Raw genomic sequence first — 13,231 nt, 5'->3', positions numbered from 1 at the left:
TAAGCACCAAAACATCATGTTTTACAACAAATTTGACAGAAAACGTAGTTCAATACGCAGTAATGCTATGTAGTAATTACTGTATTTACAAATTTAGCACCAAAATATTACAATGTATTGAAAACACTGACTACAAAAATGTGTTGGATAATTCAGAACGTTGGATAAGTGAGTGTTGGATAAATGAGATTCTACTGTATTTGATAAAAACAATGGGTTATCTAGTAGGGCTATGCAAAACAATCGTTAGTTCTTGTAAGTTGGTAGTAATTCATTAGATTCATGCAAACAAATCGCTTTTAAAAAACATGCAGGAAAGGGGAAAGAAAAATAAAATAAAAATCAAAACACTCACCAATCATTTTTGCTAAAATTCTGTAACATTTGGAAGCCTCCCAAAATCACTTTAGTTTTCAATATAAGTATTAAGCAACTTTGGTAAAGCCAAGGAGGCCATTGCTAGACTGAGACTCCTTGCCAGTTGCCATAAAGAAGGGCAGTTAGCTGGGCTGGGTGGCAGATTGAGAATACAACATTCTGGGAAATGTAGTTTGGGAAGGCAAGACCCCCCTGGCAAAGAATTCAAAAGGCCTTGCCCGAAACTGCATTTCCCAGAATGCAGTGCTCAGCATCAGAAGCAGCCAGCCATTTAGAGTCAGTCTAATAATAATAAATAAAATTATTGAATCTGCAAAGAGGACTAAAGTAAGTAAGTAATAGTATAAATCTGTGCTAAGTTGAAGTTCTATGGTTAATTGTGTGTCATATATAGACATTTTGAATGTGATTTGAATGCAATTTCCTGCTTCTTGGCAGGGGGTTGGACTGGATGGCCCATGGGGTTTCTTCCAACTGTATGATTCTATGATTCTATGACTGTTAGGCAGACTTTCAAGGGGATTGCTGTTGTGGCTTTTTGAGGGATAAATGTTTTTGTATAAAATTTTAAAATCCCCCAAAATCTGTAGATGTGTGAATCTTTCTGAAACTATCTTGTGTATTATATATAAAATTCAGGTACATAGCTCTTGTAGTTTTTCCTTTTTTAATAAATAAATAAATATATTGTTTGTAAAAAAAAATCTCCAAAACTTAGTGACAGCCATCCCCTACTCCCCAGCCTCAAGTAGCCCAGGAATGTAATATGGCTATCCCTTCCTTCCCTCTCCCACCCCATCACTGTCAGCTGCAATGACAATAGGGGAAAGTTTTACACAGACACAAATCTTTGAGATGCAAGCCAATGAGTGATGAACTGGAGCACGAATTAGGGAATGTTGATTGCAAGTAAGACATTTAAAGATGAGAGGCAATAGGTTAGGCGGAAGTAGCTGGCTAAATGAGGCAAAGAAGGAGGCATTGGACAAATGAGTAGAGGAACAACAGGGACTAGGAAGAGCAAAGAAATGGGACAGGAGACCATCATAGGAAGGCAAGGCCTAGATGTATACCACAAGAGGAATTGAAGGAAAACTTTGAAGATCATATACTTGAGTAAAATGGAAGAAGAAAGTATGATGAGTGAAGAAAATTGGTAATTACATGATTTTGAAGGGGAAAGAAAAGAAAAAAGTACTATGAAATGGAGATTGAATGATGGTTGTGTGGAAGAGGGTAAAAGCTTCTGTTTAAAAGCTTCCAAGGAAGGTGTTTCCACCACACTTCGAGGAAGAGAGTTCCACTGCTGAACAACTCTTACAGTCAGAAAGTTGTTCCTAATATTCAGGTGGAATCTCCTTTCCTATCATTTGAACCTATTCCTTCAAGTTCTAGTTTCCAGGGCAGCAGAAAACAAGCATGCTCCCTCTTCCTTATGACATCCTTTCACATATTTATACATGGCTATCATGTCTCCTCTCAACCTTCTTTTCTGCAGGCTAAACATATTCATCTCTTTAAGATACTCCTCATAGGGCAGAGTCTCCAGGCATTTGATCCTTTTATTTGCCCTCCTCTGGACACTTTCCAACTTGTCAATATCTCTTTCAAATTGTGGTGCCCAGAACTGGACACAGTATTCTATGTGAGATCTAACCAAGATAGAATAGAGAGGCACCATGATTTCCCTCGATCTAGAAACTATACTCCTTTTGATGCAGCCCATAATCACTTCTGCTTTTTAAGCTGCTGCATCACACTGTTCTTATGTCATGTTCAACTTGTTGTCCATTAAGACTCCAATATCTTTTTCACATGGACTGTTGTTGAGCCAGGCATCACCCATTCTGTATTTTTGCATTTCATTTTTTCTGCCTAGGTGTAGTATATTACATTTGTTCTTATATACTCTGGTTTCTCTTCAGATAGTATAAATCTTTCACCTTTTATATTTGTCCTTATTGTAATTCATTTTGTTAGTTTTGGCCCAGCTTCCTAATCTGTCAAGGTCATTTTGAATTCTAATCCTGTCTTCTGGAATATTAGCTATCTCTCCTGATTTGATGTCATCTGCAAACTGTATAAATATGCCCTCTAAACCTCCAAGTCATTAATAAAGATGTTGAACACTACTGGGTCCAGGACTGAACCTTGCACCAGTTCACTAGTAACTTCTTTCTGAGATGAAGTGGAACCATTGGTATGCTGAACACCCTTTCGGTTTGGTCGCTTAACCAATTACAGATCCACTTAATAGTAGCATTGCCTAACCCACATTTGATTAGTTTGTTTGCAAGAACATCATGGGGGACCTTTTTGAAGGCCTTACTGAAATCAAGATATGTTACTTCCACAGCATTCCCTGCATCTACCAAGTTTCAGATGGGGGTAGTGAGGAACTAAAGTGTTTGCTTCTGAACTTGTGATTGATCCACTGCTGCTACCACAGACTACTTTTTGGTGGATAGGACATGTAAGGCCACACAAACAGACAGATTGATAAAGGCAAAGAATGAGATGGCGAAGTCTCTGTGTGACATCTGAAAGTTTATGGGGTGACATGGACCATTTACCTTGTTAAAGGAACCTCAGTAACCACACATTGCTATCTATGTCTAAGTAAAGCGATAGTTTGAGATGCAGTATGAAAAAATAGCGGAGCCCTGTAGGAAATCCCTATACTCACAAGTATTTCATTGCTCTTAAAACAAAATGGAATCCTGCCAATGTGGTGTGCATCCACATGAGGACACCTTGTGTGGTCTCAATATTCCTCTTTTCCACCTGCACATCAGCCTTGCTCTGAGGATTGTCAATGAAGGTGAATATCCTATGTGGTCAGTACTTTCAAATATATGAAATTACTTTGTGCTCATCTGGTCCTTTGGCCATTACTTGCATGGACTTTTAGAGGTGGTTTCTCTGTGCTTTCAGGCAAACCTAATTTTAGTTATAGCTGCCAGGAGTTGAATTTGAAAAATCTGTTAGAAAAGCATAAGCTGAGCTCTGCTTCTGCATTATAAGCTTTTTGGAGGAATTATATTCACAGGTCTTGTACTAAAGTTTCCAGGGAACTTGAGCAATGAGCTATGAACATTGTGAAGTTGTGAAATGATATCAATTCATTAGAAATGAAGAGTCAGAAAAGTACCTTTTTTCTTATAAAGCAGGTCATAGATTATGCTGTATTTTGGAGGGATTTAAAACACAATCATTGCCAAGAACAACAGAACCATTATAAAAAACAATTTCTAAATGAGTTATTTGAGACTGAAGATCCAGCAATTATTGGCTTTGATTGTTATGAAAATAAAATGTACTAAATGTTGCTGGTACACTGTGGATATCAACTATGATACTGGGCAATCAGCACACATGACACACTGATATATTCCTGTTCATAGATCTTGTGTTCCTAATAGCCCCATGTAAAGCCCTAAAATAAAGCCCACCCTAATTTGGCGGTTAACATTCCTATCACATCATTCCAGTAACATAGCTGCTGAGGTTTTCCTGTGCTCCATTCACCACCGGCAGAGGGAAGGCCAAGAAAAACTTCAGAATTGGTGGTTCCCTCTAAACACTTCAAAAAGAATAGGATGTTTCCATCCACCTCTGTATATTGACTCTTGCTATGTTACTGACAGTAAATCATTTGATGACATCATATTGTTATATTTGAATCCAAGTACAAATAAGCTGTCCCTTCCATGAGGGCACATAAAATGGTCCATTTTTACTCACTCTACAAACTGTTTATGGGTTGCTCACAGCTTTCAAGGCTTTTATAAGAGAACATCCACTGTTCCTCCCTGGCTTGGATCCAGACTAGACATGCTACCTTTTTTTTAAATTTCCAAAGACATTTGGTGAGAATACTTCAAAACACATGAGTATCTTTCCACTGGGAACCAAGCACCATCTCTTTTTTTTGTTACAACAACAACAACAACAAGACTTTATTACGGTCCATGACCAGCACAGAGAGGGGCAAAAATGTCCTGGGATGGGGAAACACAATTCCCTAGAGAGGCAATGATAAAAAAAATTAGAAAACAGGTTTTGGTTTGTTTTTTTTAAGTGCTGTTTAAAGACACAGTTAACATAGCAGATATGGGACTGAGAGGGGAAGTCTAATAGGAGGAGTAAAACCCTAGGGGAGCACTAGAGGGAGAGGGAGAGGCACGTTACAAGTCCAGCAGTACCTCAACTTCAACAGGTTGCTCCAGCTGTGGTTCTATCTTTTTTTGTTATTTTTCTCCAAGATAAATTTTACCTACTGTTTTATTGGCATCTTCTAAACAACAAAACAGTAAGTCAACTTCTTAGAGATCAGTGCTACTGTTTGGAAAGACCACTGGATAATTAAAAGGTTTCTTGAGCTTACTGTTGTTAGGAGGGGTTTTTGTACACTCTTTGGCATTCATAAACATTAGGCAAATGGATGCTATAACTGTGAACCAATTTAATATTGCTCAATATAACAAAACAAACCAGCAATATCGTGATGCCATTGAACTGGGAAACTTATTTTGGACTATTGCACCTCTCAGGCCGCACAACGGCTTGGGATTCCAGGATCTATATAGTGTTCTCTCAGTGTCTCTGCATAATCACAAGAGAGTTAATGCATGCAAGAAGCAGAGTTGGGAAGAATTCATTGTTTCATAAAGAGTAACATAGCTCTAATATGCTATGATTGTATGGACTTTATCACACAAACTCAGTATTGCAGTATCAATATAGTGGATATATATTGGGCTGTGCACTTTAGGTATTTCACTGATGTTCATTTGTGCAATTGTGTTGATTTAACGATCTATGGTCCTATGATCATACTTCCAAATATCCTCAAAACCCTGCCTTCCAGTAGTACTGCTGTTCCGTATTTTTTAAAAATATATATTTTAGAGCAATATTGCAACTCCAGCTTTGAAAACAAACAAGTATAACAAGAAAACATTTTTTTAAAAAAAATTAGAAAATTCATAGTTTTGAAATAGCCGGGGGGGGGGGGGGAGGCGGGAATGAATCCATTACATCATTTAACTGCTGACGCATGGAACGGACCCATTGCACCAAAGCAAGTGACAGAAAAATTGCAGAATTGTTATTGATTGACAGGTTTTATCCATCAATAGTAAGGGATTTGATAATTATAAGGAAGAGACAGACTGGCAGCGAGGTGCATATGAAGCCATGCTTAGAACCATCACCTTTGGTAATGCCAGTTGGCCTGCCTCATGAGATAAAGCCCTATGAGTCCCTATGTCATCTAGTATTATCTAGAGTCAAACCTTTCTGAAATCCTCAGTCCTTTAAGAAAGGAAGGAAGGAAGTCAACAGGAAGGCAATAAATTAATGTTACATTCATTATTTTCATTCTCAAAAAAGTTGCTTCTGGCATCTAACTTCCAAATTTTCTTTGACTCATTTCATATACAGAAATTGCAGAATTTTATCTACCTTCAAAAATATTCAACTATTAAAACTGCTATACATCACACAAATGAAGTAGTCCCAATCAAGCTTGCTTTTAGATAAGAAGTATACTTCAAATTTACCCCAGAAAAGCTGGAAATTTTTGAATTTGTTAGGATTGCATTCTTAATGACATAATAAAATATCTTAACAAGTCTAAGATATCATGCACCTTAACATGGAGAAGGAGGCATGACATTCAGCAATTTTATACAAAAAGACATGGCTATCCTTGCTTGTCTGAACTCCCCTAGCTAGGAATGCATTTATTTCATTGCCTTCTTAGTAGTAGATACTGAAACACTAAACAGAAATAATTAAAATGGCAAATACCCATAGCATAGATTATAATGATAGGCAGATATTTTTCAGAAGTTTATAACTAAATGGAAACATGTTTCAAGGGGGAATAATTCATAGCTGTTCTACAAAGTGGTGGCACCTAGGGTTAAAAAACTGAGTACCAAGATCATTCTTATTTTAGGTTAAAATAAATTAAGGAGATAACAAGAAGAGGAGGAAATAAATTTCATTAGTCAGGTTAACCCCCTATATAATGGACTGGGCCACCTAAAAGTTCTATTTTGTTAGTTTAACTTGGGCAGTATATCAATGGTCTGTAACCAGTCAGGTGATTTTAGCTGTTAAACACTTTTTTCTTTGTAGGAACATTTTTCATTTGATAGAGATCAGTCACAAGAATAGTTCTGCCAGCTTGCTAGAACAGCTATCAATGGAACCAAAATATTGAATTTCTCAGGGTCAGGGATGCAAAGATCAGATATGATATGGTGGCAAATCCACCAAGGAAAGAAGAAAGAATTTCCCTTCCATTTACTGTAAACTGAATAATAAACATTATGAAATGTCTTCATTCAATTACCCATTTGATTTTCCAGTTGGGAAGGTTCCCACCGTATTAGCAAGATTCACTATAGGAAAATACGAGATGCTGAATTAAACTTTTAGATATCTTGACAAGTCATGCTTGGCCTCGCTTTCTGAAAGCACAACCTAGCCAATATATTTCTGAGAAATTGAAACCATATGGTGCAGACTTATTTTTTAAAAAGTGTGGGGGATGTAATGCCAGTACATTTTTAAGAATGCATTCAGAGTAACCATAATGCATAGCTTGTATTCCAAAACTAATACATATGATGAGCTAATACTGCCAGCCACAAAAGGGAGGGGATATTAATGGAAATTTAACTGGTTGAGTTTCTATTGTCATATTTATCTCGGTATCAAACTAATTATTTCCTTTTTCTAGCTCAATTACTCTTTTGCAATATTTATAGCAGCTATTGCAATATTCATAGACCAGGGATGAGAACTATAAAGGACCTCCAGATATTGTTAGAATGCAACATCCATCATCACTTGTGGTGTTATCTGGGGATTACTGGGAGTCATAATCCAGCAATATCTTGGAAGTAACATCATTCCCAACCCTGCTACAAAAGTAGACTTTTCTGGGAGGCTCCTGGTCTTTCACAGTTCGTATTGTAGTTGATTCAGCTTGATCATCTTCATGCTTCAAACAGCAGTACCTATTGAATGAATTGGTGCAAAAGGGGGAAAATTGTTTCAGCTTTATTTTGGAGAATTTAACAACTTAATAAATGTCATCATAAAACATCAAGGAATTCAAGTACCAGTATGAGAAATCCAAAACTGGCAGGTCTCCCTATCATCTCTCTTACATACAGAAGCACTGATATACAGATAATATAGGCTCTACCAAGAAGGCAGGACAGAAATGGGGGGGGGGGGGGGGAGCTTTCTATTCCTATCTTTCTACCTTTGGAGGATACACCATGGCAGGAATGTGAAGGTTACAAACTTAACATCATATATGCAAACATGAGATGTTATGCAGGAATGAACAAATATTGAAAATATTGTTTGGGACTTGAATAGCCACAGGACTTTTTATCAGCATGTACCCAGAAATCACCTTATCTATACCTTCTACTAGTTGGTACAAAATAAAATATGATAGTGCTGTGCATCATTTGGAGCTGTCTCTTGAAACTCAAAGTCCTTTGGGAAAGTACTTCTAGGGCAGGGGTGAAAAAGTCATTTTCATTGAGGGCTGCATAAGCCTTATGGTTGCCTTCAAAGGGCCGTTAAATATATGGTGGAGAACTATAGTTTATTCACATAGTGGTTGCTGCTCTTTACTTTTTACCTTGTTTGGGTTCCCAGATGTTACTGAACCCAAACAACTTCCATCACTTTTGATTATCCATTATGCAGACTGGGAGTAATAGGAACTTTTGGCTCTGAGGCAGGGGAAAGGTTAAAGGACATTTTAAAGTCAGACATCTTATCCACAAGCATTGTGTCTAAATTCAAACCCCACTATCCTGACAAAACAAAACAAGCTTTAGTCTTCCAAGTGTTACTGTATCACAGCTCCCATCAGCTCTGATCATGATCTCAAATGATGAGGAATACAGGAGTTGTAGTCCAGCATCTGGAGGGCCACATAAAATGACATGGTGGGACAGGTTTGGCCTATGGGCCTTGAGTTTCACAAATGTGTTCTAGGAGTATATGTGGGACTATCAGTTGTTTTTCTATTGTGCTAGAAATCAGCATCATATGCATCTTTTTTTTTACAATTACTCATTTTTTTCTTTCATGGAAACATGACAAGGACCAGCAGGCAAAGATTCAGGGATTGGCATCAATCCATGGACCACCTTTTTGAGTACTGTTGCTTTATGGCACTTCTATTGCCTGGTAAGTGCATCTAATGAGATGGGTGAGTGCAAGCTGCCTCATGGGTCATGGCTACAAATTTATGCAGATGTGCTGCAGGAAGACACAACCAATGTTTGGAAATGGCAGCAAGATCCTCTGCACAGCTGGAGCATTAGTGCATGGTTATGTGCTCAGGCTTTTAATGAATAATGGCAAAGATGACACGGACTGTTTTATGGCTAAAGCACGAGGTTTTTGTGGATGAATGGATCTGACTATTTGTTTTAAAATTGTTTTAAAATTTTTATATCGTATTTAATAGTTTTAATTGATTTTATGTACTGTGTCATTTTGATCTTGTGTAGGCATCGAATTACTGCCATTGTTGTAAGCCTCCCTGAGTCCCTTTGGGTTAGAAGGGCGGGATATAAATTTTTAAATTAAATTAAATTAAATTTTGTTGAGATTTCTAGTCTCCAGACAGCTGCCATGATACACCATTTTTGGTTGTAATATGTCAGATGGAACTGCGTCAAGTCTGACAAATGAACTATTTCTGGTTCTCTTTCTCAGCTCAACATGTTGACTCGTATGCACAGAACTTTTTCTTTAAAAATGACTCAGTTTTTAGAGAAGGATCATAAGCTGGAGACTGGATTTAGAATGAACAGTCAGAGAGTTGTAGGTTGAGCAACACACTTGATTTGAGAGGACATACCTCACATGCTGTTCTGGATTGGGATAATTGAAAATGATTTTTCATCCTGTTGTGTTATCCAAAAAATTAAAATCCAACAGATTAATTCAATTTTATCCTGAAAATCTCTCAAAGTTCCTAGCACATTTGAAAAATTAGCCCACAGCTACTTTGGACAGGAAATAATTGAGAGCCAGACATTTTTATGGACATTTTTCAGGAGACTTCCCTGTACTGTGCATATAAATCACTTAAATGGAAACTGGACTATTTCATGTATTCAGATTTTTCCTATTCTCACAAGGATGGACTTCATTCTTTAAACATTCCTGACCTGTTTTTGGACCTACCCATTCATGAATATGAAAGGGGAAACCTGTATATTCGAGTATATTTGTGATATCATCCAGAGTCCACACATTGTGTAATGAAACATGCAAGGATTTCTAATTGAATATATAGGTTTCCTCTTTCAAATAATAATAATAATAATAATAATAATAATAATAATAATAATAATAATAATAATAATAATAATAATAATAATAATAATAATTTATTTACATCCTGCTTTTCTCCATCACAGGAACTAAAGCAGCATACAATATATTAAAATCACATAAACAACCATCAGAATACATCAATAATAAATATAAATATTATTCTGACGGAGTAGCTGGAAGATGAAATGCCAAGAGGCTGTGAGGAAAACTTCTGAGTTAGGTGAGCAAGGTTGCAAAGTTCCCTTTGTTTGCAAAGGTGTAACACAACAACAACAACAATCTTTATTATAGTCCAAAGACCCAATTTGCTCAGCAGAAAAAGTGCACAGCATATCCATAAGTTAGTGCCATTCCAGATGCATAAGAACATGGGAAAAAACACTGGAAATATGCAAGGCAAGTTTCAACCTGTGTCTAATACAAGAAGTTGTCTTATCCTGGCTACCTCAGAGAGAAACCTGGCAACAGCCAAGGTCACCTGGGGAAAACTGTCACCTAGTAAAAACTTTATTTGAAATTGGACTGATCTACGGGGAAGGTTTCTCAGTAGAGGGTTAATAATATGTAGTCGAGCTTGTTTGTTAAAACTTCAGGACAATAAGTTGTGAGACACACATTTCAACATTCTGATTTTTCCAAGGGCAAAGTCTTGCATTGTATGGGACCCCCGCAAATCTGCCTCAAAGCACTTTGGATAGGAACACATTGCACCTTGTGTTGGAGAATAGGCAGCGATATTTGGCCACAGTCAAGTTTGTAACACAAGTTGCTTTATGTACTTTAAAATTTAGATTTTTTTTTGTAAAATGCAGTCAGATTACACTAAAGTCCTGCATAAATCATGGATTCAACATGATACAAATGAAATAGTTACTGCAACTGAACATTAAAAAAAGGGAAAATTATTTACAGTGAGGGCATAGAGATACCAAATTAAGAAACCATAAAGTGCGATCAGCCTGAAGGCTATAAATACCTGGGCATACTACAACTGGACAATATGAAGCATAGACATGCTCAAAATGTGGCCAGCAAAGACTATGTCCAAGGGGTCAGAAAAAAATTGAAGACCAAATTAAATGGCGGAAATGCAACCAAGGCTATCAACACCTGGGCCATATCCATCATTATCACTGGATGCAAGCAAAACTGGATGATCTGGACAGAAAAACAAGAAAACCGATGACAATCCTCTGCTTATTACACACACGTAGTGATGTGAACAGACTTTACCTTCCCAGAAAAACAGGAGGCAGAGGGCTTCTGCAAGTGAAACAAATGTTAGAAGAAGTGAAACAAGCACTGGCAGATTATGTGAATAGATCCTCCATTCTGATTAATGACTGAGTCAAGGTGTGGGAAATCTTGAATTATTTCAGTGTCTTCATCAGTTATTTCAAGTTATATAAATCGTCAGTGGCTGTTATTCTTGTTTTCCTAATCAACGTAAACCTGCCTTTCTTCTTTTACTTTCTTCAGTAAAAGATTGTTATGTCTTTGCTGTTTGCCTGTAGTAGTATGGCATCAACTACACACCTTAATTTGTTGATGTTCTTTCCTCCAATGTTCATAATTCTTTCCTCTGAGTCTAATCCTACTTTACATATGTACATTTAGCAGATACATTGTTAAAATACAGACTTTATTTAAACCCTATATTTACTTTCTGCTAAAGACATTAATTGATTGAAAAGTACATTCTAGTATTGAAAATTCCAGATGGCTGTGCAGGTGGTTGTTGCGGCTAGGTGCTTCTCCCCTTGTTCTGTGTGTGTTTCTGTGTTTTTGTGGCTCATCTCTGAAGGGGATGAGTCTGCCTACAGCAGTGGTTCTCAACCTGTGGGTCCTCAGGTGTTTTAGCCTACAACTCCCAGAAATCCCAGCCAGTTTACCAGCTGTTAGGATTTCTGGGAGTTGAAGGCCAAAACATATGGGGACCTACAGATTGAGAATCACTGGACTATAGGGATGAAGTGGATTGGTTGCTCTCGTGGTGCATGAACAATAATCTGTTTTTTAACATCAATAGGATCAAGGAGCTCATAGTGGATTATAGGAAGAACAGACCAGAAATACAGCCCTTGGTCAAAAATGGGGACCAAGTGGAGCGAGAAGCCAGTTTTAAGTTCCTGGGTGTCACTGTGAAGGAGGATCTGACCCATACGGCAGAGACTGTACTACCCAAGACTCCTAAGGAACCACCAACTGAATGAAAAACTGCTGGTGACTTTCTACCACTGCGCTATAGAGAGTGTCCTAATCTACTGCATCTGTCCATGGTTTGGTAGCTGTACAGTGGCAGATAAGATGCTCCAACGGGTCACCACTTCTGCACAGTGAATCATTGGTTGCTCTCTCCCCTCTTTGGAAGAACTTTATAATTCCCGCTGCCTTAAGAAAGCTCATAGCATTCTTAGGGATCCGTCTCACCTGGCATATTTTTTTTATTATTGCCAAATGGTAGATGGTCCAGGGTGACAAAGATGAGGGCAAACAAACTGAAGGATAGCTTTTATCCTAGAACTGTGGCTATGTTGAACTCTGTGGTTTTGCACTGATGTGGCATGGGTGTGTTGTTTTGTGATTGTGGAAAGGAATACATGTAATTTCATTGTTCAGTAGCACAATGATAAATAAAGCTATTCTATTCTAGTAGATATTAGCAAATATGACTAAATTATTTCCTATTACAAATGCTGGCCATTTAATGAAGGGCCTTTTCTGAACAAATGACATGCCGTAAACATATAAAAGGAAATTAAGATGCAAGAGTTTATTTGACTGTAATGAAATTATGCAGTCAGCTCTGTTTTAAAAATTAATCATCGTATTTTCTGTGCCACTTAGAGCAATCGATCCTTCCTAAAATAAACAGCTGGATTCATATTCTATTATTCTGACAGTTCTCAATAAATCTTGAGACTAGTTTTTCTGTCTTTCTTTTTTGAAGCATTATAAAATTGGTTGTGAATGTATGAATTTTGGTAATAAATGTTGCAGTCACTGTTCTGCCATTACTAAAAACTTCACTTATCCAAAAAGTATTAACATCCAATAGGCAATGGCTGAACTCTACAAACAATTCAACTTCATGGACTTCCACCTTACATACAAAGCTCAATACTGAAAAGCAAAGCTCTCTTAGCAGCTGAATGAATCAGACAAGGAGGGGAGCTGTTGAACTGTGTTGAATTTTTAATCTAGCATTCCAACCCAAACTTGCTTTTTACATGCAAAGAAAAATCAGGCAAAACATTGATTTGCATACTGTGACGGCGCGAGTGGCGCCATCTATATGTCAAACTATAAGTTTCAAGATTTGAATTGTTGTATCATGCCTGATTTTGCCCTTACCCTGTAAATGTAGTTGGATTGGTTATTTATATGTCAATCAATGTTGTGTGTACCTGTTATATTGCTCACTCAGCAAAACTGTTTGGCTCCACCTCTTCCTGGAGTA

General features: G+C 37.4%; 2 long non-coding RNA genes across 3 annotated transcripts in view; one reads left to right on the top strand and one right to left on the bottom strand.

The window, feature by feature from the left end:
* LOC134296304 (uncharacterized) overlaps positions 1 to 727 on the bottom strand; it is a 34,761-nt gene extending 34,034 nt beyond the window's left edge. The window contains exon 1 of the long non-coding RNA XR_010003001.1: positions 356 to 727. This is a non-coding gene — a long non-coding RNA (uncharacterized LOC134296304). The remainder of the gene's footprint in view (positions 1 to 355) is intronic.
* Positions 1 to 12,690, top strand: part of LOC134296303 (uncharacterized) — a 45,186-nt gene extending 32,496 nt beyond the window's left edge. The window contains exons 3-5 of one of the 2 annotated variants that reach the window (XR_010002999.1): positions 8,525 to 8,610; positions 9,855 to 9,991; positions 11,801 to 12,690. This is a non-coding gene — a long non-coding RNA (uncharacterized LOC134296303). The remainder of the gene's footprint in view (positions 1 to 8,524; positions 8,611 to 9,854; positions 9,992 to 11,800) is intronic. The other variant, XR_010003000.1, reaches the window with a different exon arrangement.
* Positions 12,691 to 13,231: the final 541 nt, after the last annotated feature.

This window comes from Anolis carolinensis, chromosome 2 (genome assembly GCF_035594765.1).
Source record: "Anolis carolinensis isolate JA03-04 chromosome 2, rAnoCar3.1.pri, whole genome shotgun sequence".
In the NCBI taxonomy this organism is placed as follows: Eukaryota; Metazoa; Chordata; class Lepidosauria; order Squamata; family Dactyloidae; genus Anolis; species Anolis carolinensis.
This window is presented reverse-complemented; position numbering and strand designations above follow the sequence as displayed.